Below are 27,946 nucleotides of genomic sequence, written 5' to 3'. Positions count from 1 at the left end.
CTAGTAATAGCAGTAGTAGTAGCAGTAGTAGCAGCAGCAGCAGTAGTAGTAATAGTAGTAGTATTTGCCACACACTGGTCTACTAGTAGTAGCAGTAGCAGAAGCAGTAGTAGAAAAAGCAGACGTAGGAGTAGCTTTACTAGTAGTACATTCCGTGCACTGGGATAGTAATAGTACAAGTAGCAGCTGTAATAGGACTAGCAGCAGTAGTAGGACTAACAGCAGTAGTGGTAATAGTAGTAGTATTTGAGATGCAATGGGCTAGTAGTAGTAGTAGTAGTAGTAGTAGTTGTAGCAGCAGCAGCAGTAGAAGTGGCAGATGATTTGCCCAGCAGTGGGCCAGTAGTAGTAGTGGAAGTAGCAGCAATAGCAGCAGTAGTAGTATATTTGCCATGCACTGGCTAGTAGCATTGATAGTAGTATTAGCAGTAGTAGAGGCAACATCAGTAGTAGTAATATTTGTTGTATTTGCCATGCACTGGATCACTAGTAGTAGCAGTAGTAGCAGCAGTAGTAGCAGCAGCTGCAGCAGTAGTAGTAATAGTATTTTTCATGCACTGGACTACCAGTAGTAGCAGTAGTAGCAGCAGTACTAGCAGAAGCAGCAGTAGTCGTAATAATCGTATTATTTACCTTGCACTGGGACTAGTAGTGGTAGTAGTAGAAGCAGCAGCAGGAGAAGTAGAAGCAGTAGCAGTAGTATCAGTAGAAGCAGCAGCAGCAGTAGAAGTAATAGTTGTAATGTTTGCAATTTACTGGGTGCAAGTTGTAGCAGTAGTAGTAGCAGTAGCAGCAACGGCAGCAGTAGTATTAATAGAAGCAGTATTTGCCATACACTGGGGTACTAGTAGTAGCAGTAGTGGTAGTGACAGCAATAAAAGTGGCAGCAGCAGTAGTAGAAACAGTAGTAGTACTTGCCATGCACTGCACTACTATCAGTAGCAGGAGTAGTAGTAGTAGTAGCAGCAGCAGCAGCAGTAGTAGTAATAGTAGAAGTATTTGCCATGCACGGAGATAGTAGTAGTAGCAGCAGCAGCAGCAGCACTACTAGTTGCTGCAGTAGTAATAGCAGCAGCAGTAGTGGTAATAGTAGTAGTATTTGCTATTCACTGGGCTGCTACTAGTAGGAGCAGTCACAGCACTAGCAAGGGTAGTAGTAGATTTACCATGCACTGGTCGAGTAGTATTGGTATTAGTAGTGGCAGTAGTAGCAGCAGCATCAGCATCAGTTGTAGTAGCAGTATTTTCCACGAACAGAGCTAGGATGAGTAGTAGTAGCAGCAGCAGCTGTAGAAGAAGCAGCAGACGTAGTAGAAGCAGCAGTACTAGAAGTAGAAGCAATAGTGGTAATAGTAGTAGTATCTGCCATGCACTGGTCTAGCAGTAGTAGTAGCAGTAGCCGCAATAGAAGTAGGAATAGTAGATTTGTCATGCACTGGGTTAGTATTATAGATCATTGTAGTAGCCGTACTAGCAGCAGTAGTAGTAATAGTAGTAGTATTTACAATGCAAAGGACTGCTAGTAGTAGCAGTAATAGTAGAAGTAGGAGGAGCAGCAGCAGCAGTATTAGTAATAGCACTAGTGTTTGCCATGCACTGGACTAGTAGTAGTAGTAGAAATAGCAGCAGCAGTAGTAGTAGCAGCAGTTGTGGTAATAGTAGTAGTATTTGCCATGCACTGGACTACTAGTAGTAGCAGTAGTAATAATGGGAGCAACAGCATTAGAATTGACCGCAGCAGCAGTAGTAGTAGCACCAGAGTTGCCCTGCAGTGTGACATTAGGAGTAGTAGCAGTAGTAGCAATAGAAGTACTAGTAGTAGATTTGCCATGCACTGAGCTAGTAGGATGGATAGTAGTAGCAGTAGCAGCAGTAGTAATAATAGAAGTAGTATTTGCCATGCACTGGACTACTAGTACTAGCAGAAGTAGTAGCAGAAGTATCAGCAGCAGCAGCAGTAGTAATAGTAGTAGTATTTGCCATGCAATGGTCTACTAGTAGTAGCTGCAGTGGTAGCAGTAATAGAAACAGTAGACACAGGAGTAGTTATACAAGTAGTATTCTCCATGCACTGAGCTACTAAGGGTACAAGTAGCAGCAGTAGTAGGAGTAGCAGCAGTAGTGGGAGTAGCAGCAGTAGTGTTAATAGTAGTAGTATTTTCCATGCACTGGGCTTGTTGTAGTACTAACAGTATTAGTGGTAGCAGCAGCAGTAGAAGTCCCGGGCTAAGTAGAAGTAGCAGAATATTAGACCTGCAGTGGACCAGTAGTAGTATTCGCATTAGCAGTAATAGGTGTAGTACTAGTAGATTTGCCATACACTGGACTACTAATATTGATACTAGTAGCAGTAGTAGTAGTAACTATAATATTATTTGCGATGTACTGGACTACTATTAGTAGCAATAGTAGTAGCAGTAGTAGCAGCAGCAGTACTGGTAATAGTAGTAGTATTTGGCATGCACTGTGATAGTAGTAGTAGTAGCCCTAACAGCAATAGCAAACAGGCCCGACCCTGCTTAGCTTCCGCGATCCAGCCGAGATCACACCCCTCTGGGCTGGTTTGGCAGTAGGTGGCTGCAGGGTCGCGGGCTGCCTCTTGAGGCGCAGCTGAGCAGGCACTTTGGTCTAACCTCCAGCCCAGCGGCCCGCCCGACCTGGCAGGGCCCCGCCGCCCGTCTAGACAGGGAAACGGAGGTCTAGGGTACAGGGGAGTGGCGGGCATGTTGGCGACCATCCAGCCCAGGGCGGGCGGGACCCAGCAAATTTTTGGCGCTTGGCGCCCCACCCCAGATCTCGCAGGCCGCTCACAAGTATGTGGCCCCGGAGGCTTCAGGGCCCGGGGCCCGCGGTCCCTTGGGCATCCCACCTGCCCGCCCACGCTGTGCTAGGCGCAGCCCGGACGCAGACGTGCCCGGCCCTCCTAACCGAGAGAAGCTGTCACGAAACCATTGGGAGCCACCATTGTGTTGGCACAGCCTCTGAGACCCAGCAACGCCACCCCTGCCCCCACGCCGCAGTTCCGAACTCAGTACCCCGCCCCAAGTGGCCGGCAGCCCCGGGGAAGCGGCCTGCGCCCTCAATCCCGCTCTCGCCCCCGGCCAGAGCGAAAAGGCAGAGGGGTGGCATTTTCCATATGGAGCTGTGGAGAGACAGCCAGGCAGACAGGTGGCGGCGAAGGGGCTGTGCTCCAGTGGGTGAGGCCAGCTTCCCCGGGGCTGCCGGCCACTTGGGGTGGGGTACTGAGCTCGGAACTGCAGCGTGGGGGCAAGGGTGGCGTTGCTTGATCCTAGGGGCCCTGCCAACTCAATGGTGGCTCCCAGTGGTTTCGGGCCAGCTTCTGTCTGGTAGGACGGCCGGGCTCATCTGCATCTGGGCTGCGCCTGGCGCAGCGTGGGCGGGCAGGTGGGATGCCCAAGGGACCGCGGGCCCCAGACCCTGTAGCCTCCGGGTCCACGTCTTTGTAAGCGGCCTGCGTGATCTGGGGTGGGGCGCGAAGCGCCGCAAAGTTTGCTGGGTCCCGTCAGCCCTGGGCTGGTTGGTCGCCCACACCTCCGCCACCTGCATGTAGCCTAGACCTCCGTTTCCCTGTCTAGGCAGGCGGCAGGACTCTGCTGGATCGGGCGGGCCGCTGGACTGGTGGTATGACCCAAGCGCCTGCTAAGCTGCGCCTCAAGAGGCAGCCCGCGACCCTGCAGCCACCTATTTCCAAACCAGCCCAGAGGGCGTGATCTCGGCTCAATTGCGGAAGCTAAGAAGGGTCGGGCCTGTTTAGTACGGGAATGGGAGACCTCCTGGGAATACCGGGTGCTATAGGCTTTTGGCCTCCCGCTCTGCATTCTCCTTTTGTCGCCCGCGGCGGCGGCTATCTCTGCCCACGCCTGGTACCTCTGCAGGCCCCACCTCCTCAGGCCCCTCCCACCACAGCAAGCGTCTGACGGGGCGCTCCCCGCCTGCCTGACCGGCCAGGCGGCCAGAAGGCGTCCCTGGAAGGCAGCGACACACCAGACGCTCCGGGGGTGGCCTGACGCGACCCAGACATGGCCGCGGACACGGGTGTCATCCGTGCGGCCCGCGAGCCCTGCGAACTGCAATAGTAGTAGTAGATTTGCAATGCACTAGTCTAGTAATATTGATATTAGTAGTAACAGTAGTAGCAGCATCAGCTGTAGTAGTAAAACTATTAGTAATAATGCACTGCAGTTCTAGTAGTAGCGGCAGTAGTAACATTTTAGCAGCAGCAGCAGTACTCATAGTAGTAGTATTTGCCATGCACTGGACTCCTATAGTAGCAGTAGTAGTGGTGGTAACAACAGCAAAAAAGGGCCGGCAGCAACAGTGGTAGCGGAAGAAGATTTGCCCTGCAGTTGGCCAGTAGTAGTAGTAGTAGCGGTAGCAGCCATAGCGGTCGTAGTAGTAGATTAGCCATGCACTGAGCTAGTAGTATTGATAGTAGTAATAGCACTAGTAGCAGCAGCAGCAGGTCTAGTAATTGTAGTAGTATTTGACGTGCACTGCACTACTAGTAGTAGCAGTAGAAGTAGTAGCAGCAACAGCAGTTGTAGTAATAGTAGTAGTGTTTGCCACGCACTGGGGAGGTAGTAGTTGTAGTAACAACAGCAGTAGTAGAAGTAGCAGCAGCAGCAGTAGTAGTAGCAGCAGTAGAGGTAATAGTATTTTTATTTACGATGCACTGGGATTGTAGTAGTGGTAGAAGCAATAGTAGAAGACGCAGCAGCAGCAGTAGTAGTAACAGCAGTTATGTACTGCACCGGGCCAGTCGTAGTAGTAAGAGTAGAAGCAATAGGAGTAGTAGTAGGGATTTACTGTGCACTGTGATAGTAGTATTGATACAAGTAGTAGCAGTAGTAGCAGCAGCAGCAGCAGTAGTAATAGTAGTAGTATTTGCCATGCGCTCGACTACTAGACGTAGCGGTAATAGTAGTAGTAGTAGCAACAGCAGCAGCAGGAATAGGAATAGTTGTAGTATTTGAAATGCACTGTGATAGTAGTAGTACTAGCAGCAGCAGCAGCAAAAGTAGTAGCAGCAGTATTTGTAGCAGCAGTAGTGGTGGTAGCAGCAGAAGTGGTAATAGCAGTAGTACTTGCCATGCACTCGGCTAGTAGGAGTCCTAATAGCAGCAGTATTAGTAGTATCACCAGTAATAGTAACAGCAGCAGTACCCCTACTAGTAGCAGCTATAGTGATAATAGTAGTAGTGCTTGGAATGGACTGGGCTAGTAGTAGTACTAGTAGCAGCAGCAGTATTAGTAGAAGCGGTAGTAAAAAGTAGCAGCAGTAGTGGTAATATTTGTAGCGTTTGAAATACACTGTGGGAGTAGTAGTAGTAGTAGTTGTATTGGTAGCAGCAGCAGTAGAATTGGCAGAATATCAGTACTAGTAACAGCAGACTTGCCCCGCTGTGTGCAAATAGTAGTGTTAGCCTTAGCAGTAATAGGTGTAATACTAGTAGATTTGCAAGCACTGGGTTAGTAGTATTGGTAGTAGTAGTAGCAGCAGCAGAAGTAGTAGTAACATTAGTAGTATTTGCCATGAACTGGACTATTATTAGTAGAAGTAGTAGTAGTAGCAGTAGTAGCAGCAGCAGCAGCAGAAGTGGTAATAAGTAGTAGTATCGGCCATGCACTGGGTTAGTAGTAGTAGTAGCATTAGCAGCAATAGCAATAGTAGTAGTAGACTTGCCATGCACTCCGCTAGTAATATTGATATTAGTAGTAGCAGTTGTAGCAGCATCAGCAGTAGTAGTAATAGTAAAAATATTTGCAATACACTGGACTACAAGTAGTAGAAGCAGTAGTAGAAATAGTAGCAGCTGCGCCAGTTGTATTATTTTGCCATGCCCTGGGTTAGTAGAAGTAGTAGCAGCAGCAGCAAAATTTGAAGCAGTAGCAGTAGTAGCAGAAGTAGTAGTACTAGCAGCAGTAGCAGTAGTTGCAGCAGTAGTGGTAATAGTAGTAGTATTTGGCACGGACTGGGCTACTAGTTGTACTAGTAGCAGCAGCAGTAGTAGTAGCAGCAGTAGTAGTAGTAGCAGCAGTAGTAGTAGCAGCAGCTGTAGTGGTAATATTTGTACTCTTTGAAATCCACTGAGGTGGTAGTAGTAGTAGTAGTTGTATTGGTAGCAGCAGCAGTTGAATTGGCAGCAACATCAGTAGGAGGAGGAGGAGATTTGCCCTACAGTGTGCAAGTAGTAGTATTAGCATTAGCACTAATAGGTGTAGTACTAGTAGATTTGCCATGCACTGGGTTAGCAGTATTGATATTAGTAGTAACAGTAGTAGCAGCAGCAGCAGCAGTAGTAATATGAGTAGTACTTTCCATGCACTGGACTACTATTAGTAGCAGTAGTAGTAGCAGTAGTAGCAGCAGCAGAAGCAGTAGTGGTAATAGTAGTAGTATCTGCCAAGCACTGGGTAAGTAGTAGTAGTAGCAATAGGAGAAATAGCAATACTAGTACTAGATTTGCCATACACTGGGCACATTGTATTGATTTTAGTAGTAACAGTAGTAGCAGCAGCAGCAGTAGTGTTAATAGTAAAAGTATTTACCATGCACTGGACTAGTAGTAGTAGTAGAATTAGCAGCAGCAGTACCAGTAGCTGCAGAAGCAGTAGTAGTAGCAGCAGCAGTAGAAGTAGCAGCTGCAGCAGCAGTAGTAGCAGCAGTAGTAGTAGTAGTATTTGCCATGCAGTGAGCTAGTAGTAGTCGTAGTAGTAGTGGTAGCAGCAGCAGTAGAACTGGCAGCAGCAGCAGTAGAAGTAGCAGAAGCTTTGACCTGCAGTGGGCCAGTAGTAGTAATAGCATTAGCACTAATAGGTGTAGTACTAATAGACATGCCATACAGTGTGCTAATGTTATTAATACTAGCAGTAGCAGTGCTAGCAGCTAAAGCAGTAGTAGTAGTAATAGCAGTAGTATTACCATTCACTGGACTAGTAGTAGTTGTAGCAGCAGCAGTAGAATTATCAGCAATAGTACTAGTAGTAGTAGCAGTATATGTAGCAGCAGCAGCAGTAGAATTATCAGCAACAGTACTAGTAGTAGTAGCAGTAGTAGTAGCAGTAGTAGCAGCAGCAGTAGTAGTAAAACTATTTGCCAGGCACTGCACTACTTGTAGTAGCAGTAGTAGTAGCAGCAGCAGCGGAAGTAGTAATAGTAGTGGTATTTACCATGCACTGAACTAATATTAGCAGTAGTAGCAGCAGCAGCAGTAGTAGTAGTAGCAGCAGTAGTGGTAAATGTAGTAGTATTTCCCATGCGCTGGGCTAGTAGTAGAAGTCATAGTAGTAGTGGTAGCAGCAGAATTAGAAGTGCCAGCAGCAGCAATAGTAGTAGCAGAAGTTTTGCCCTGCAGTGGGCCAGTAGTAGTAGTAGCAGTAGCAGCTATAGAAGTAGTAGTAGTATATGTGCCATGAACTGGTGTAGTAGTATTGATAGTAGTAGTAGCAACAGCAACCGTAGTAGTATGAATAGTACTTGCGATGCACTGGATTACTAGTAGTAGCAGCAGTAGTAGAAGTAATAGCAGCAGCAGCAGTAGTAGTAATGCTAGTACTATGTGACATGCACTCTGCTGGTAGTAGTAGTAGTAGTAATAGCAGCAGCTGTAGATGTGGCAGCAGCAGTAGTAGTAGTAGCAGCAGTTGTGGTAATAGTAGTAGTATTTGCCATGCACTAGGATCGTGGTAGTAGCAGTAATAGTAGTACTAGCAGCAGAAGTAGATGCAGCAGCAGCAGCAGTAGAAGTAGCAGCAGTAGTGGTAATAGAATTAGTATTTGCCATGCACTGGGCTAGTAGTAATTTTAGTGGAAGTTGCGGCAGTAGAATTGGCCACAGCAGCAGTAGTAGTAGCACCAGATTTGCCCTGCAGTGGGCAAGTAGTAGTAGTAGCAGTAGCAGCAATAGAATTAGTAGTAGTTGATTTGCCGTGCAATGGACTACTAGCAGTAACAGTAGTAGTAGAGGTAGCATCAGCAAGAGAAGTGGCATCAGCAGCAGTAATAGTAGCAGTAGATATTTCCTGCAGTGGGCCAGTAGTAGTACTAGAATTAGCACTAACAGTTGTAGTACTAGTGGATTTCCCATGCACTAGGTTAGTTGTATTGATACTAGTAGTAGCAGTCGTAGCAATAGCAGCAGTAGTAGTAACATTAGTAGTATTTGCCTTGCACTGGAATTGTAGAAGAATTAGTAGATTTAGAAGCAGGAGTAGAAGTTTCTGCAGCAGCATTAATAGTAGCAGCAGCAGTAGTAGTAGTATTAGCAGTTGTGGTTATAGTAGTAGTATTTGCCATGCACTGTACTAAAAGTAGTAGCAGTAGTAGCAGCAGCAGCACTACTAGTTACACTACTAGTAATTACCATGCACTGGGCTAGTAGTGGTATTAGTAGCAGCAGCAGTAGTAGTAGCCGCATTAGTAGTAGTCGAAGCAGTAGTGGTAATAGTAGTAGCATTTTCCATAAACAAGGCTAGTAGAAGTAGTAGTAGTGGTCGCAGCAGCAGTAGAAGTGGCAGCAGTAGTACTAGTGGCAGCAGATTTGCCCTGCAGTGGGCTAGCAGTAGTAGTAGAAGAATCAGAAATAGCAGTAGTATTAGTAGATTTGCCATGCACTGGGCTGTAGTATTAATACTAGTAGTAGCAAGAATAGCAGCAGCAGCAGCAGTAGTAATAATAGTAGTATTATTTGCCGTGCCCTGGGATAGTAGTAGTAGTAGTAGTAGCAAAAGCAGTAGAATTAGAAAGAGTAGCAGTAGTAGTAGCAGCAGTAGTAGCAGCAGTAGTGGTAACAGTAGTAGTATTTGGCACGCCCTGGGTAAGTAGTAGTAGTAGCAGTAGCAGCAATAGCAATTGTAGTAGTAGATTTGCCATGCTCTGGCCTAGTGGTATTCATATGAGTAGTAGCAGTAGTAGCAACAGCAGTTGTAGTAATATTAGTTGTATTTGCCATGCACTTTACTACTAGTAGTAGCAGTGGTAGCAGCAGCAGCATTAGTATTAATTGTAGTTGTATTTACCATGCACTGTACTACTAGTAGTAACAGTAGTAGCAGCAGACGTAGTAATTATAGTAGTATTTTAAATGCAATGCACTACTAGTAATAGCAATGTGTTTGCAATGCACTGGACTTGTAGTAGTAGCAATAGTAGTAGCACCAGTAGCTGCAGAAGCAGCAGTGGTAGTAATAGTAGTAGTATTTACCACGCACTGGGCTAGTAGTAGCTGTAGTAATACGAGCAGCAGGAGAAGTAGCAGCGGCAGTCGAAGTAGTAGCAGCAGTCGTGGTGATACTAGTAGTATTTGATATACACTGGACTACTAATAGTAGCAGTAGTAGCAGAAGTAGTAGCAGCAGAAGCAGTAATAGTAGTAGTATTTGCCATGCATTGACTAGTAGTAGTAGTAGCAGCACATAGAGCAGCAGCATCAGTAGAATTAGCAGCAACAGTGCTAGTAGTAGTAGCAGTAGTAGTAGCAGTAGTAGCAGCAGCCTGAGCAGTAGTGTTAATAGTATTTGCCATTCACTGCACTACCTGTAGTAGCAGAAGTAGTATCAGAAGTAGCAGCAGCTGCGGTAGTAGTAATAGTACTAGCATTTGACATACACTGAACTAATAGTAGTAGTAGTAGCAGCAGCAATCAAATTAGCATCAGCAGTACTAGTAGTAGCAGCAGTAATCATCATAGTAGTAGTATTGGCCATGCGCTGGGCTACTAGTAGAAGTTGTAGTAGTAGTGGAAGCAGCAGCAGTAGAACGGACAGCAGAAGCAGTAGTAGTAGCAGAAGATTTGCCCTGCAGTGGGCCAGTAGTAATAGTAGCGGAAGCAGGAATAGCAGTATTAGTAGTATATTTGACATGCACTGGGCTAGTAGTATTTATAGTAGTAGTAGCAGCAGCAGCAGTATTACTATTAATAATATTTGCCATGCACTGGATTACTAGTAGTAGCAGTAGTAGGAGCATCAGTAGTAGCAGCAGCAGTAATAGAAATAGTAGTAGAATTTTAAATGCACTGGACTGCTAGTACTAGCAGTAGTAGTAGCAGAAGCAGCAGTAGTAATAATAGTAGTACCATTTGCCATGCACTGGGCTGGTAGTACACTAGTAGAAGCAGCAGCAGTAGAAATAGCAGCTGCTGTAGTAGAACCAGTAGTGGTAATTGTAGTAGTATTTGCCATGCACTGGACTAGTCGTCGTAGTAGTAGTAGTGGGATCAGCATCAGTAGATGTGACAGCAGCAACAGTAGTAGTAGCAGCTAACTTGCACTGCAGTTGGCAGTAGTAGTAGGACAAGAAGCAGCAATAGCAGTAGGAGTAATAGATTGGGCTAGTAGTATTGATGGTAGTAGTAGCAGTAGTAACAGCATCAGAAGCAGTAGTAAGAGTAGTAGTATTTGCCATTTACTGGACAAATAGTAGTAGCAGCAGTAGCACCAGAAGCAGCAGTAATATTAATAGTAGTAGTATTGTTGATGCACTAGTCAATAGTTGTAATAGTAGTAGCTGTAGCAGCAGCAATAGAAGTGGCAGGGGCAGCACTAGAAGTAGCAGCAGATTTTCCCTGCACTGGGCCAGTAGTAGTAGTAAAAGTGTTAGGAATAGAAGTAGAAATAGTAGATTTGCCTTGCAATGGGCTAGTAATATTCATAGTAGTAGTAGAAGTAGTAGCAGCGGCAGTAGTAGTAATATTAGTAGTATTTGCCACGCACTGGACTACTATTGGCAGCAGTAGTAGCAGCAGCAGCAGCAGTAGTGGTAATAGTAGTAGCATCTGCCATGCACTGGGTTAGCAGTAGTAGTAGCAGCAGCAGCAATAGCAATAGTAGTAGTAGGTTTGCCATGAAATTGGCTGGTACTATTGATATTAGTAGTAGCAGTAGTAGCAGCATCAGCAGTAGTAGTAATAGAATTATATTTGCAATACACTGGACTAGCACTAGTAGCAGTAGTAGCAGTAACACTAGAAGCTGCATCAGCAGTAGTACTAGTAGTATTAGGATTTACCATACACTGGACTACTAGTAGTAGCAGTTGTAGTAGTTGTAGCAAGAGCAGTAGAAGTGGCAGCAGCAACAGAATTAGTAGCAGCAGATTTACCCTGGAGCTGGCCAGTAGTAGTAGTAGTAGCGGTAGCAGATACAGCAGTAGTAGTAGCAGATTTCCCATGCACTAAGCTAGTAGTATTGGTAGTAGTAGTAGCAGTATTAGCAGCAGCAGCAGGAGTAGTAATAGAAGTAGTATTCCCCATGCACTAGACTACAAGTAATAGAAGTACTAGTAGAAGTAGTAGCAGCAGCAGCAGTAGTAATAATAGTAGTATTATTTGCCATGCCCTGGGCTAGTAGCAGTCGTAATAGTAGTAGTAGCAGCAACAGTAGAATTAGAAGCGGTAGCAGTAGTAGTAGCAGAAGTAGTCGTAAGAGCAACAACAGTTATAGTAGCAGAAGTAGCAGCAGTGGTAATAGTAGTAGTATTTGGCATGGACTGGGCTAGTAATAGTACTAGTAGCAGCAGCTGTAGTAGTAGCAACTGTACTGGTAATATTGGTAGTATTTGAAATGCACTGGGGTACTAGGAGTAGTAGTTGTATTGGTAGCAGCAGAAGTAGAATTAGCAGCAACGTCGGTAGTAGTAGCAGCAGATTGGCCCTGCAGTGTTCAAGTAGCAGTATTAGCATTAGCACTAATAGGTGTAGTACTAGTAGATTTGCCATGCACTGGGATAGTAGTATTGATACTAGTAGTAGCAGTAGTAGCAGCAGCAGAAGTAGTAGTAATAGTAGTATTTGCCATGCACTAGACTACTAGTAGTAGCAGCAGTAGTAGAGGTAGCACCAGGAATAGAAGTGGCATAAGCAGCAGTAAGAGTAGCAGCAGATTTGCCCTGCAGTGGGCCACTAGTAGTAGTAGCAGTAGCAGCTATAGCAGTAGTAGTAGTATATTGGCCATGCACTGGGCTAGTAGTATTGATAGTAGTAGTAGCAACAGCAGCAGTAGTAGTATGAATAGTATTTGCGACACACTGGATTACTAGTAATAGCAGTAGTACTAGAAGTCATAGCAACAGCAGCAGAGGTAGTAGTAATACTAGTACTATTTGCCACGCACTGTGCTAGTAGTAGAAGTAGTAATAGAAATAGCAGCAGCAGCAGATGTAGCTGCAGCAGCAGTAGAGGTAGCAGCAACAGTGGTAATAGAAGTAGTATCTGCCATGCACTGCGTAAGAAGTAGTAGTAGCAGTAGCAGCAATAGTAACAGTAGAGGTAGACTTGCCATGCACTGGGCTCGTAGTATTGATATTAGTAGTAGCAGTAGCCGCTGCTGCAGCAGTAGTAGTAATAGAGTAGCATTTGCCACGGACAGGATTAGTAGTAGTAGCAGTGGTAGCATTAGCAGCAGTCATAGTCATAGTAGTAGTATTTGCCAAGGGCTGGACTACTAGTAGTTGCAGTAGAAGGAGCAGTAGTAGTAGCAGCAGCAGCAGTAGTAGTGATAGTAGTAGTATTTGCCATTCCCTGGACTACTAGTAATAGCAGTAGTAGCAGCAGCAGCAGTAGTAATAGTAGTAGTATTTGCCACACACTGGTCTACTAGTAGTAGCAGTAGCAGAAGCAGTAGTAGAAAAAGCAGACGTAGGAGTAGCTTTACTAGTAGTACATTCCATGCACTGGGATAGTAATAGTACAAGTAGCAGCAGTAATAGGACTAGCAGCAGTAGTAGGACTAACAGCAGTAGTGGTAATAGTAGTAGTATTTGAGATGCAATGGGCTAGTAGTAGTAGTAGTAGTTGTAGCAGCAGCAGCAGTAGAAGTGGCAGATGATTTGCCCAGCAGTGGGCCAGTAGTAGTAGTGGAAGTAGCAGCAATAGCAGCAGTAGTAGTATATTTGCCATGCACTGGCTAGTAGCATTGATAGTAGTATTAGCAGTAGTAGAGGCAACATCAGTAGTAGTAATATTTGTTGTATTTGCCATGCACTGGATCACTAGTAGTAGCAGTAGTAGCAGCAGTAGTAGCAGCAGCTGCAGCAGTAGTAGTAAGAGTATTTTTCATGCACTGGACTACCAGTAGTAGCAGTAGTAGCAGCAGTACTAGCAGAAGCAGCAGTAGTCGTAATAATCGTATTATTTACCTTGCACTGGGACTAGTAGTGGTAGTAGTAGAAGCAGCAGCAGGAGAAGTAGAAGCAGTAGCAGTAGTATCAGTAGAAGCAGCAGCAGCAGTAGAAGTAATAGTTGTAATGTTTGCAATTTACTGGGTGCAAGTTGTAGCAGTAGTAGTAGCAGTAGCAGCAACGGCAGCAGTAGTAGTAATAGAAGCAGTATTTGCCATACACTGGAGTACTAGTAGTAGCAGTAGTGGTAGTGACAGCAACAAAAGTGGCAGCAGCAGTAGTAGAAACAGTAGTAGTACTTGCCATGCACTGCACTACTATCAGTGGCAGGAGTAGTAGTAGTAGTAGTAGTAGCAGCAGCAGCACTAGTAGTAATAGTAGAAGTATTTGCCATGCACGGAGATAGTAGTTGTAGCAGCAGCAGCAGCAGCACTACTAGTTGCTGCAGTAGTAATAGCAGCAGCAGTAGTGGTAATAGTAGTAGTATTTGCTATTCACTGGGCTGCTACTAGTAGGAGCAGTCACAGCACTAGCAAGAGTAGTAGTAGATTTACCATGCACTGGTCGAGTAGTATTGGTATTAGTAGTGGCAGTAGTAGCAGCAGCATCAGTAGTAGTAATAGTAGCAGTATTTTCCACGAACAGGGCTAGGATGAGTAGTAGTAGCAGCAGCAGCTGTAGAAGAAGCAGCAGCCGTAGTAGAAGCAGCAGTACTAGAAGTAGAAGCAATAGTGGTAATAGTACTAGTATCTGCCATGCACTGGTCTAGCAGTAGTAGTAGCAGTAGCCGCAATAGAAGTAGTAATAGTAGATTTGCCATGCACTGGGTTAGTATTATAGATCATTGTAGTAGCAGTACTAGCAGCAGCAGTAGTAATACTAGTAGTATTTGCAATGCAAAGGACTGCTAGTAGTAGCAGTAATAGTAGAAGTAGGAGGAGCAGCAGCAGCAGTATTAGTAATAGCACTAGTGTTTGCCATGCACTGGACTAGTAGTAGTAGTAGAAATAGCAGCAGCAGTAGTAGTAGCAGCAGTTGTGGTAATAGTAGTAGTATTTGCCATGCACTGGACTACTAGTAGTAGCAGTAGTAATAATGGGAGCAACAGTATTAGAATTGACCGCAGCAGCAGTAGTAGTAGCACCAGAGTTGCCCTGCAGTGTGACATTAGGAGTAGTAGCAGTAGTAGCAATAGAAGTACTAGTACTAGATTTGCCATGCACTGAGCTAGTAGGATGGATAGTAGTAGCAGTAGCAGCAGTAGTAATAATAGAAGTAGTATTTGCCATGCACTGGACTGCTAGTACTAGCAGAAGTAGTAGCAGTAGAATCAGCAGCAGCAGCAGTAGTAATATTAGTAGTATTTGCCATGCACTGGACTACTAGTAGTAGCAGTAGTAATAATGGGAGCAATAGCATTAGAATTGACCGCAGCAGCAGTAGTAGTAGCACCAGAGTTGCCCTGCAGTGTGACATTAGGTGTAGTAGCAGTAGTAGCAATAGAAGTACTAGTACTAGATTTGCCATGCACTGAGCTAGTAGGATGGATAGTAGTAGCAGTAGCAGCAGTAGTAATAATAGAAGTAGTATTTGCCATGCACTGGACTGCTAGTACTAGCAGAAGTAGTAGCAGTAGAATCAGCAGCAGCAGCAGTAGTAATAGTAGTAGTATTTGCCATGCAATGGTCTACTAGTAGTAGCTGCAGTGGTAGCAGTAATAGAAACAGTAGACACAGGAGTAGTTATACAAGTAGTATTCTCCATGCACTGAGCTACTAAGGGTACAAGTAGCAGCAGTAGTAGGAGTAGCAGCAGTAGTGGGAGTAGCAGCAGTAGTGTTAATAGTAGTAGTATTTGCAATGCAATAGGCTAGTATTTGTAGTAGTACTAGTGGTCGCACCAGCAGTAGAAGTGGTAGAAGATTTGCCTGGCAGTGGGCCAGTAGTAGGAGTGGAAGTAGCAGCAATAGCAGTAGTAGTAGTAGATTTGCCATGCACTGAGCTAGTAGTATTGATGGTAGTAGTAGCAGTAGTATCAGCAGCAGCAGTAGTAGTAATAGTTGTAGTATTTGCCATGCACTGGACTACTAGTACTAGCAGAAGTAGTAGCAGTAGTATCAGCAGCAGCAGAAGTAGTAGTAGTAGTAGTATTTGCCATGCACTGGTCTACTAGGAGTAGCAGTTGTAGTAGCAGTAATATAAACTGCAGACATAAGCGTAGTTATAGAAGTACTATATTCCATGCACTGGGCTACTAAGAGAAAAAGTAGCAGCAGTAGTAGTCGTAGCAGCAGTAGGAGGAGTAGCAGCAGTAGTGTTAATACTAGTAGTATTTGATATGCAATAGGCTAGTATTTGTAGTAGTACCAGTGATCGCAGCAGCAGAAGTGGTAGAAGATTTGCCTGGCAGTTGGCCAGTAGTAGGAGTGGAAGTAGCAGCAATAGCAGTAGTAGTAGTAGACTTGCCATGCACTGGCTAGTAGTATTGATAGCAGTAGTAGCCGTAGTAGCAGCAGCAGCAGCAGTAGTAATAATAGTAGTATTATTTGCCATGCCCTGGGATAGTAGTAGTAGTAGTAGTAGCAAAAGCAGTAGAATTAGAAACAGTAGCAGTAGTAGTTGCAGCAGTAGTAGCAGCAGTAGTGGTAACAGTAGTTGTATTTGGCACGCCCTGGGTAAGTAGTAGTAGTAGCAGTAGCAGCAATAGCAATTGTAGTAGTAGATTTGCCATGCTCTGGCCTAGTGGTATTCATATTAGTAGTAGCAGTAGTAGCAACAGCAGTTGTAGTAATATTAGTTGTATTTGCCATGCAATTTACTACTAGTAGTACCAGTGGTAGCAGCAGCAGCATTAGTATTAATTGTAGTTGTATTTACCATGCACTGTACTACTAGTAGTAACAGTAGTAGCAGCAGACGTAGTAATTATAGTAGTATTTTAAATGCAATGCACTACTAGTAATAGCAATGTGTTTGCAATGCACTGGACTTGTAGTAGTAGCAATAGTAGTAGCACCAGTAGCTGCAGAAGCAGCAGTGGTAGTAATAGTAGTAGTATTTACCACGCACTGGGCTAGTAGTAGCTGTAGTAATACGAGCAGCAGGAGAAGTAGCAGCGGCAGTCGAAGTAGTAGCAGCAGTCGTGGTGATACTAGTAGTATTTGATATACACTGGACTACTAATAGTAGCAGTAGTAGCAGAAGTAGTAGCAGCAGAAGCAGTAATAGTAGTAGTATTTGCCATGCATTGACTAGTAGTAGTAGTAGCAGCACATAGAGCAGCAGCATCAGTAGAATTAGCAGCAACAGTGCTAGTAGTAGTAGCAGTAGTAGTAGCAGTAGTAGCAGCAGCCTGAGCAGTAGTGTTAATAGTATTTGCCATTCACTGCACTACCTGTAGTAGCAGAAGTAGTATCAGAAGTAGCAGCAGCTGCGGTAGTAGTAATAGTACTAGCATTTGACATACACTGAACTAATAGTAGTAGTAGTAGCAGCAGCAATCAAATTAGCATCAGCAGTACTAGTAGTAGCAGCAGTAATCATCATAGTAGTAGTATTGGCCATGCGCTGGGCTACTAGTAGAAGTTGTAGTAGTAGTGGAAGCAGCAGCAGTAGAACGGACAGCAGAAGCAGTAGTAGTAGCAGAAGATTTGCCCTGCAGTGGGCCAGTAGTAATAGTAGCGGAAGCAGGAATAGCAGTATTAGTAGTATATTTGACATGCACTGGGCTAGTAGTACACTAGTAGTAGCAGCAGCAGTAGAAATAGCAGCTGCTGTAGTAGAACCAGTAGTGGTAATTGTAGTAGTATTTGCCATGCACTGGACTAGTCGTCGTAGTAGTAGTAGTGGGATCAGCATCAGTAGATGTGACAGCAGCAACAGTAGTAGTAGCAGCTAACTTGCACTGCAGTTGGCAGTAGTAGTAGGACAAGAAGCAGCAATAGCAGTAGGAGTAATAGATTGGGCTAGTAGTATTTATGGTAGCAGTAGCAGTAGTAACAGCATCAGAAGCAGTAGTAAGAGTAGTAGTATTTGCCATTTACTGGACAAATAGTAGTAGCAGTAGTAGCACCAGAAGCAGCAGTAATATTAATAGTAGTAGTATTGTTGATGCACTAGTCAATAGTTGTAATAGTAGTAGCTGTAGCAGCAGCAATAGAAGTGGCAGGGGCAGCACTAGAAGTAGCAGCAGATTTTCCCTGCACTGGGCCAGTAGTAGTAGTAAAAGTGTTAGGAATAGCAGTAGAAATAGTAGATTTGCCTTGCAATGGGCTAGTAATATTCATAGTAGTAGTAGAAGTAGTAGCAGCGTCAGTAGTGGTAATATTAGTAGTATTTGCCACGCACTGGACTACTATTAGCAGCAGTAGTAGCAGCAGCAGCAGCAGTAGTGGTAATAGTAGTAGCATCTGCCATGCACTGGTTTAGCAGTAGTAGTAGCAGCAGCAGCAATAGCAAGAGTAGTAGTAGGTTTGCCATGAAATTGGCTGGTACTATTGATATTAGTAGTAGCAGTAGTAGCAGCATCAGCAGTAGTAGTAATAGAATTATATTTGCAATACACTGGACTAGCAGTAGTAGCAGTAGTAGCAGTAACACTAGAAGCTGCATCAGCAGTAGTACTAGTAGTATTAGGATTTACCATACACTGGACTACTAGTAGTAGCAGTAGTAGTAGTTGTAGCAAGAGCAGTAGAAGTGGCAGCAGCAACAGAAGTAGTAGCAGCAGATTTGCCCTGGAGCTGGCCAGTAGTAGTAGTAGTAGCGGTAGCAGATACAGCAGTAGTAGTAGCAGATTTCCCATGCACTAAGCTAGTAGTATTGGGAGTAGTAGTAGCAGTATTAGCAGCAGCAACAGGAGTAGTAATAGAAGTAGTATTTCCCATGCACTAGACTACAAGTAATAGAAGTACTAGTAGAAGTAGTAGCAGCAGCAGCAGTAGTAATAATAGTAGTAGTATTTGCCATGCCCTGGGCTAGTAGTAGTAGCAGCAACAGTAGAATTAGAAGCGGTAGCAGTAGTAGTAGCAGAAGTAGTCGTAAGAGCAAGAGCAGTAATAGTAGCAGAAGTAGCAGCAGTGGTAATAGTCGTAGTATTTGGCATGGACTGGGCTAGTAATAGTACTAGTAGCAGCAGCAGTAGTAGTAGCAACAGTACTGGTAATATTGGTAGTATTTGAAATGCACTGGGGTACTAGGAGTAGTAGTTGTATTGGTAGCAGCAGAAGTAGAATTAGCAGCAACGTCGGTAGTAGTAGCAGCAGATTGGCCCTGCAGTGTGCAAGTAGCAGTATTAGCATTAGCACTAATAGGTGTAGTACTAGTAGATTTGCCATGCACTGGGATAGTAGTATTGATACTAGTAGTAGCAGTAGTAGCAGCAGCAGAAGTAGTAGTAATAGTAGTATTTGCCATGCACTAGACTACTAGTAGTAGCAGCAGTAGTAGAGGTAGCACCAGGAATAGAAATGGCATAAGCAGCAGTAAGAGTAGCAGCAGATATGCCCTGCAGTGGGCCACTAGTAGTAGTAGCAGTAGCAGCTATAGCAGTAGTAGTAGTATATTGGCCATGCACTGGGCTAGTAGTATTGATAGTAGTAGTAGCAACAGCAGCAGTAGTAGTATGAATAGTATTTGCGACACACTGGATTACTAGTAGTAGCAGTAGTACTAGAAGTCATAGCAACAGCAGCAGCGGTAGTAGTAATATTAGTACTATTTGCCACGCACTGTGCTAGTAGTAGAAGTAGTAATAGTAATAGCAGCAGCAGTAGATGTAGCTGCAGCAGCAGTAGAGGTAGCAGCAGCAGTGGTAATAGAAGTAGTATCTGCCATGCACTGGGTAAGAAGTAGTAGTAGCAGTAGCAGCAATAGTAACAGTAGAGGTAGACTTGCCATGCACTGGGCTCGTAGTATTGATATTAGTAGTAGCAGTAGCCGCTGCTGCAGCAGTAGTAGTAATAGAGTAGCATTTGCCACGGACAGGATTAGTAGTAGTAGCAGTGGTAGCATTAGCAGCAGTCATAGTCATAGTAGTAGTATTTGCCAAGGACTGGACTACTAGTAGTTGCAGTAGAAGGAGCAGTAGTAGTAGCAGCAGCAGCAGTAGTAGTGATAGTAGTAGTAGTATTTGCCATTCCCTGGACTACTAGTAATAGCAGTAGTAGTAGCAGTAGTAGCAGCAGCAGCAGTAGTAGTAATAGTAGTAGTATTTGCCACACACTGGTCTACTAGTAGTAGCAGTAGCAGAAGCAGTAGTAGAAAAAGCAGACGTAGGAGTCGCTTTACTAGTAGTACATTCCGTGCACTGGGATAGTAATAGTACAAGTAGCAGCTGTAATAGGACTAGCAGCAGTAGTAGGACTAACAGCAGTAGTGGTAATAGTAGTAGTATTTGAGATGCAATGGGCTAGTAGTAGTAGTAGTAGTAGTAGTAGTTGTAGCAGCAGCAGCAGTAGAAGTGGCAGATGATTTGCCCAGCAGTGGGCCAGTAGTAGTAGTGGAAGTAGCAGCAATAGCAGCAGTAGTAGTATATTTGCCATGCACTGGCTAGTAGCATTGATAGTAGTATTAGCAGTAGTAGAGGCAACATCAGTAGTAGTAATATTTGTTGTATTTGCCATGCACTGGATCACTAGTAGTAGCAGTAGTAGCAGCAGTAGTAGCAGCAGCTGCAGCAGTAGTAGTAAGAGTATTTTTCATGCACTGGACTACCAGTAGTAGCAGTAGTAGCAGCAGTACTAGCAGAAGCAGCAGTAGTCGTAATAATCGTATTATTTACCTTGCACTGGGACTAGTAGTGGTAGTAGTAGAAGCAGCAGCAGGAGAAGTAGAAGCAGTAGCAGTAGTATCAGTAGAAGCAGCAGCAGCAGTAGAAGTAATAGTTGTAATGTTTGCAATTTACTGGGTGCAAGTTGTAGCAGTAGTAGTAGCAGTAGCAGCAACGGCAGCAGTAGTAGTAATAGAAGCAGTATTTGCCATACACTGGAGTACTAGTAGTAGCAGTAGTGGTAGTGACAGCAACAAAAGTGGCAGCAGCAGTAGTAGAAACAGTAGTAGTACTTGCCATGCACTGCACTACTATCAGTAGCAGGAGTAGTAGTAGTAGTAGCAGCAGCAGCAGCAGTAGTAGTAATAGTAGAAGTATTTGCCATGCACGGAGATAGTAGTAGTAGCAGCAGCAGCAGCAGCACTACTAGTTGCTGCAGTAGTAATAGCAGCAGCAGTAGTGGTAATAGTAGTAGTATTTGCTATTCACTGGGCTGCTACTAGTAGGAGCAGTCACAGCACTAGCAAGGGTAGTAGTAGATTTACCATGCACTGGTCGAGTAGTATTGGTATTAGTAGTGGCAGTAGTAGCAGCAGCATCAGCATCAGTTGTAGTAGCAGTATTTTCCACGAACAGAGCTAGGATGAGTAGTAGTAGCAGCAGCAGCTGTAGAAGAAGCAGCAGACGTAGTAGAAGCAGCAGTACTAGAAGTAGAAGCAATAGTGGTAATAGTAGTAGTATCTGCCATGCACTGGTCTAGCAGTAGTAGTAGCAGTAGCCGCAATAGAAGTAGGAATAGTAGATTTGTCATGCACTGGGTTAGTATTATAGATCATTGTAGTAGCCGTACTAGCAGCAGTAGTAGTAATAGTAGTAGTATTTACAATGCAAAGGACTGCTAGTAGTAGCAGTAATAGTAGAAGTAGGAGGAGCAGCAGCAGCAGTATTAGTAATAGCACTAGTGTTTGCCATGCACTGGACTAGTAGTAGTAGTAGAAATAGCAGCAGCAGTAGTAGTAGCAGCAGTTGTGGTAATAGTAGTAGTATTTGCCATGCATTGGACTACTAGTAGTAGCAGTAGTAATAATGGGAGCAACAGCATTAGAATTGACCGCAGCAGCAGTAGTAGTAGCACCAGAGTTGCCCTGCAGTGTGACATTAGGTGTAGTAGCAGTAGTAGCAATAGAAGTACTAGTACTAGATTTGCCATGCACTGAGCTAGTAGGATGGATAGTAGTAGCAGTAGCAGCAGTAGTAATAATAGAAGTAGTATTTGCCATGCACTGGACTGCTAGTACTAGCAGAAGTAGTAGCAGTAGAATCAGCAGCAGCAGCAGTAGTAATATTAGTAGTATTTGCCATGCACTGGACTACTAGTAGTAGCAGTAGTAATAATGGGAGCAATAGCATTAGAATTGACCGCAGCAGCAGTAGTAGTAGCACCAGAGTTGCCCTGCAGTGTGACATTAGGAGTAGTAGCAGTAGTAGCAATAGAAGTACTAGTAGTAGATTTGCCATGCACTGAGCTAGTAGGATGGATAGTAGTAGCAGTAGCAGCAGTAGTAATAATAGAAGTAGTATTTGCCATGCACTGGACTGCTAGTACTAGCAGAAGTAGTAGCAGTAGAATCAGCAGCAGCAGCAGTAGTAATAGTAGTAGTATTTGCCATGCAATGGTCTACTAGTAGTAGCTGCAGTGGTAGCAGTAATAGAAACAGTAGACACAGGAGTAGTTATACAAGTAGTATTCTCCATGCACTGAGCTACTAAGGGTACAAGTAGCAGCAGTAGTAGGAGTAGCAGCAGTAGTGGGAGTAGCAGCAGTAGTGTTAATAGTAGTAGTATTTGCAATGCAATAGGCTAGTATTTGTAGTAGTACTAGTGGTCGCACCAGCAGTAGAAGTGGTAGAAGATTTGCCTGGCAGTGGGCCAGTAGTAGGAGTGGAAGTAGCAGCAATAGCAGTAGTAGTAGTAGATTTGCCATGCACTGAGCTAGTAGTATTGATGGTAGTAGTAGCAGTAGTATCAGCAGCAGCAGTAGTAGTAATAGTTGTAGTATTTGCCATGCACTGGACTACTAGTACTAGCAGAAGTAGTAGCAGTAGTATCAGCAGCAGCAGAAGTAGTAGTAGTAGTAGTATTTGCCATGCACTGGTCTACTAGGAGTAGCAGTTGTAGTAGCAGTAATATAAACTGCAGACATAAGCGTAGTTATAGAAGTACTATATTCCATGCACTGGGCTACTAAGAGAAAAAGTAGCAGCAGTAGTAGTCGTAGCAGCAGTAGGAGGAGTAGCAGCAGTAGTGTTAATACTAGTAGTATTTGATATGCAATAGGCTAGTATTTGTAGTAGTACCAGTGATCGCAGCAGCAGAAGTGGTAGAAGATTTGCCTGGCAGTTGGCCAGTAGTAGGAGTGGAAGTAGCAGCAATAGCAGTAGTAGTAGTAGACTTGCCATGCACTGGCTAGTAGTATTGATAGCAGTAGTAGCCGTAGTAGCAGCAGCAGCAGCAGTAGTAATAATAGTAGTATTATTTGCCATGCCCTGGGATAGTAGTAGTAGTAGTAGTAGCAAAAGCAGTAGAATTAGAAACAGTAGCAGTAGTAGTTGCAGCAGTAGTAGCAGCAGTAGTGGTAACAGTAGTTGTATTTGGCACGCCCTGGGTAAGTAGTAGTAGTAGCAGTAGCAGCAATAGCAATTGTAGTAGTAGATTTGCCATGCTCTGGCCTAGTGGTATTCATATTAGTAGTAGCAGTAGTAGCAACAGCAGTTGTAGTAATATTAGTTGTATTTGCCATGCAATTTACTACTAGTAGTAGCAGTGGTAGCAGCAGCAGCATTAGTATTAATTGTAGTTGTATTTACCATGCACTGTACTACTAGTAGTAACAGTAGTAGCAGCAGACGTAGTAATTATAGTAGTATTTTAAATGCAATGCACTACTAGTAATAGCAATGTGTTTGCAATGCACTGGACTTGTAGTAGTAGCAATAGTAGCTGCAGAAGCAGCAGTGGTAGTAATAGTAGTAGTATTTACCACGCACTGGGCTAGTAGTAGCTGTAGTAATACGAGCAGCAGGAGAAGTAGCAGCGGCAGTCGAAGTAGTAGCAGCAGTCGTGGTGATACTAGTAGTATTTGATATACACTGGACTACTAATAGTAGCAGTAGTAGCAGAAGTAGTAGCAGCAGAAGCAGTAATAGTAGTAGTATTTGCCATGCATTGACTAGTAGTAGTAGTAGCAGCACATAGAGCAGCAGCATCAGTAGAATTAGCAGCAACAGTGCTAGTAGTAGTAGCAGTAGTAGTAGCAGTAGTAGCAGCAGCCTGAGCAGTAGTGTTAATAGTATTTGCCATTCACTGCACTACCTGTAGTAGCAGAAGTAGTATCAGAAGTAGCAGCAGCTGCGGTAGTAGTAATAGTACTAGCATTTGACATACACTGAACTAATAGTAGTAGTAGTAGCAGCAGCAATCAAATTAGCATCAGCAGTACTAGTAGTAGCAGCAGTAATCATCATAGTAGTAGTATTGGCCATGCGCTGGGCTACTAGTAGAAGTTGTAGTAGTAGTGGAAGCAGCAGCAGTAGAACGGACAGCAGAAGCAGTAGTAGTAGCAGAAGATTTGCCCTGCAGTGGGCCAGTAGTAATAGTAGCGGAAGCAGGAATAGCAGTATTAGTAGTATATTTGACATGCACTGGGCTAGTAGTACACTAGTAGTAGCAGCAGCAGTAGAAATAGCAGCTGCTGTAGTAGAACCAGTAGTGGTAATTGTAGTAGTATTTGCCATGCACTGGACTAGTCGTCGTAGTAGTAGTAGTGGGATCAGCATCAGTAGATGTGACAGCAGCAACAGTAGTAGTAGCAGCTAACTTGCACTGCAGTTGGCAGTAGTAGTAGGACAAGAAGCAGCAATAGCAGTAGGAGTAATAGATTGGGCTAGTAGTATTTATGGTAGCAGTAGCAGTAGTAACAGCATCAGAAGCAGTAGTAAGAGTAGTAGTATTTGCCATTTACTGGACAAATAGTAGTAGCAGTAGTAGCACCAGAAGCAGCAGTAATATTAATAGTAGTAGTATTGTTGATGCACTAGTCAATAGTTGTAATAGTAGTAGCTGTAGCAGCAGCAATAGAAGTGGCAGGGGCAGCACTAGAAGTAGCAGCAGATTTTCCCTGCACTGGGCCAGTAGTAGTAGTAAAAGTGTTAGGAATAGCAGTAGAAATAGTAGATTTGCCTTGCAATGGGCTAGTAATATTCATAGTAGTAGTAGAAGTAGTAGCAGCGTCAGTAGTGGTAATATTAGTAGTATTTGCCACGCACTGGACTACTATTAGCAGCAGTAGTAGCAGCAGCAGCAGCAGTAGTGGTAATAGTAGTAGCATCTGCCATGCACTGGTTTAGCAGTAGTAGTAGCAGCAGCAGCAATAGCAAGAGTAGTAGTAGGTTTGCCATGAAATTGGCTGGTACTATTGATATTAGTAGTAGCAGTAGTAGCAGCATCAGCAGTAGTAGTAATAGAATTATATTTGCAATACACTGGACTAGCAGTAGTAGCAGTAGTAGCAGTAACACTAGAAGCTGCATCAGCAGTAGTACTAGTAGTATTAGGATTTACCATACACTGGACTACTAGTAGTAGCAGTAGTAGTAGTTGTAGCAAGAGCAGTAGAAGTGGCAGCAGCAACAGAAGTAGTAGCAGCAGATTTGCCCTGGAGCTGGCCAGTAGTAGTAGTAGTAGCGGTAGCAGATACAGCAGTAGTAGTAGCAGATTTCCCATGCACTAAGCTAGTAGTATTGGGAGTAGTAGTAGCAGTATTAGCAGCAGCAACAGGAGTAGTAATAGAAGTAGTATTTCCCATGCACTAGACTACAAGTAATAGAAGTACTAGTAGAAGTAGTAGCAGCAGCAGCAGTAGTAATAATAGTAGTAGTATTTGCCATGCCCTGGGCTAGTAGCAGTCGTAATAGTAGTAGTAGCAGCAACAGTAGAATTAGAAGCGGTAGCAGTAGTAGTAGCAGAAGTAGTCGTAAGAGCAACAGCAGTTATAGTAGCAGAAGTAGCAGCAGTGGTAATAGTAGTAGTATTTGGCATGGACTGGGCTAGTAATAGTACTAGTAGCAGCAGCTGTAGTAGTAGCAACTGTACTGGTAATATTGGTAGTATTTGAAATGCACTGGGGTACTAGGAGTAGTAGTTGTATTGGTAGCAGCAGAAGTAGAATTAGCAGCAACGTCGGTAGTAGTAGCAGCAGATTGGCCCTGCAGTGTTCAAGTAGCAGTATTAGCATTAGCACTAATAGGTGTAGTACTAGTAGATTTGCCATGCACTGGGATAGTAGTATTGATACTAGTAGTAGCAGCAGCAGAAGTAGTAGTAATAGTAGTATTTGCCATGCACTAGACTACTAGTAGTAGCAGCAGTAGTAGAGGTAGCACCAGGAATAGAAGTGGCATAAGCAGCAGTAAGAGTAGCAGCAGATTTGCCCTGCAGTGGGCCACTAGTAGTAGTAGCAGTAGCAGCTATAGCAGTAGTAGTAGTATATTGGCCATGCACTGGGCTAGTAGTATTGATAGTAGTAGTAGCAACAGCAGCAGTAGTAGTATGAATAGTATTTGCGACACACTGGATTACTAGTAATAGCAGTAGTACTAGAAGTCATAGCAACAGCAGCAGAGGTAGTAGTAATACTAGTACTATTTGCCACGCACTGTGCTAGTAGTAGAAGTAGTAATAGAAATAGCAGCAGCAGCAGATGTAGCTGCAGCAGCAGTAGAGGTAGCAGCAACAGTGGTAATAGAAGTAGTATCTGCCATGCACTGCGTAAGAAGTAGTAGTAGCAGTAGCAGCAATAGTAACAGTAGAGGTAGACTTGCCATGCACTGGGCTCGTAGTATTGATATTAGTAGTAGCAGTAGCCGCTGCTGCAGCAGTAGTAGTAATAGAGTAGCATTTGCCACGGACAGGATTAGTAGTAGTAGCAGTGGTAGCATTAGCAGCAGTCATAGTCATAGTAGTAGTATTTGCCAAGGGCTGGACTACTAGTAGTTGCAGTAGAAGGAGCAGTAGTAGTAGCAGCAGCAGCAGTAGTAGTGATAGTAGTAGTATTTGCCATTCCCTGGACTACTAGTAATAGCAGTAGTAGCAGCAGCAGCAGTAGTAATAGTAGTAGTATTTGCCACACACTGGTCTACTAGTAGTAGCAGTAGCAGAAGCAGTAGTAGAAAAAGCAGACGTAGGAGTAGCTTTACTAGTAGTACATTCCATGCACTGGGATAGTAATAGTACAAGTAGCAGCAGTAATAGGACTAGCAGCAGTAGTAGGACTAACAGCAGTAGTGGTAATAGTAGTAGTATTTGAGATGCAATGGGCTAGTAGTAGTAGTAGTAGTTGTAGCAGCAGCAGCAGTAGAAGTGGCAGATGATTTGCCCAGCAGTGGGCCAGTAGTAGTAGTGGAAGTAGCAGCAATAGCAGCAGTAGTAGTATATTTGCCATGCACTGGCTAGTAGCATTGATAGTAGTATTAGCAGTAGTAGAGGCAACATCAGTAGTAGTAATATTTGTTGTATTTGCCATGCACTGGATCACTAGTAGTAGCAGTAGTAGCAGCAGTAGTAGCAGCAGCTGCAGCAGTAGTAGTAAGAGTATTTTTCATGCACTGGACTACCAGTAGTAGCAGTAGTAGCAGCAGTACTAGCAGAAGCAGCAGTAGTCGTAATAATCGTATTATTTACCTTGCACTGGGACTAGTAGTGGTAGTAGTAGAAGCAGCAGCAGGAGAAGTAGAAGCAGTAGCAGTAGTATCAGTAGAAGCAGCAGCAGCAGTAGAAGTAATAGTTGTAATGTTTGCAATTTACTGGGTGCAAGTTGTAGCAGTAGTAGTAGCAGTAGCAGCAACGGCAGCAGTAGTAGTAATAGAAGCAGTATTTGCCATACACTGGAGTACTAGTAGTAGCAGTAGTGGTAGTGACAGCAACAAAAGTGGCAGCAGCAGTAGTAGAAACAGTAGTAGTACTTGCCATGCACTGCACTACTATCAGTGGCAGGAGTAGTAGTAGTAGTAGTAGTAGCAGCAGCAGCACTAGTAGTAATAGTAGAAGTATTTGCCATGCACGGAGATCGTAGTTGTAGCAGCAGCAGCAGCAGCACTACTAGTTGCTGCAGTAGTAATAGCAGCAGCAGTAGTGGTAATAGTAGTAGTATTTGCTATTCACTGGGCTGCTACTAGTAGGAGCAGTCACAGCACTAGCAAGAGTAGTAGTAGATTTACCATGCACTGGTCGAGTAGTATTGGTATTAGTAGTGGCAGTAGTAGCAGCAGCATCAGTAGTAGTAATAGTAGCAGTATTTTCCACGAACAGGGCTAGGATGAGTAGTAGTAGCAGCAGCAGCTGTAGAAGAAGCAGCAGCCGTAGTAGAAGCAGCAGTACTAGAAGTAGAAGCAATAGTGGTAATAGTACTAGTATCTGCCATGCACTGGTCTAGCAGTAGTAGTAGCAGTAGCCGCAATAGAAGTAGTAATAGTAGATTTGCCATGCACTGGGTTAGTATTATAGATCATTGTAGTAGCAGTACTAGCAGCAGCAGTAGTAATACTAGTAGTATTTGCAATGCAAAGGACTGCTAGTAGTAGCAGTAATAGTAGAAGTAGGAGGAGCAGCAGCAGCAGTATTAGTAATAGCACTAGTGTTTGCCATGCACTGGACTAGTAGTAGTAGTAGAAATAGCAGCAGCAGTAGTAGTAGCAGCAGTTGTGGTAATAGTAGTAGTATTTGCCATGCACTGGACTACTAGTAGTAGCAGTAGTAATAATGGGAGCAACAGCATTAGAATTGACCGCAGCAGCAGTAGTAGTAGCACCAGAGTTGCCCTGCAGTGTGACATTAGGAGTAGTAGCAGTAGTAGCAATAGAAGTACTAGTAGTAGATTTGCCATGCACTGAGCTAGTAGGATGGATAGTAGTAGCAGTAGCAGCAGTAGTAATAATAGAAGTAGTATTTGCCATGCACTGGACTGCTAGTACTAGCAGAAGTAGT

This window comes from Delphinapterus leucas, unplaced genomic scaffold (assembly GCF_059928025.1).
Source record: "Delphinapterus leucas isolate spDelLeu-1000000601 "Yukka" unplaced genomic scaffold, BTC_Dleu_Yukka2 spDelLeu_asBTCV2_sq52, whole genome shotgun sequence".
Taxonomy (NCBI): Eukaryota; Metazoa; Chordata; class Mammalia; order Artiodactyla; family Monodontidae; genus Delphinapterus; species Delphinapterus leucas.
Note: the sequence above shows the minus strand (reverse complement) of the source record.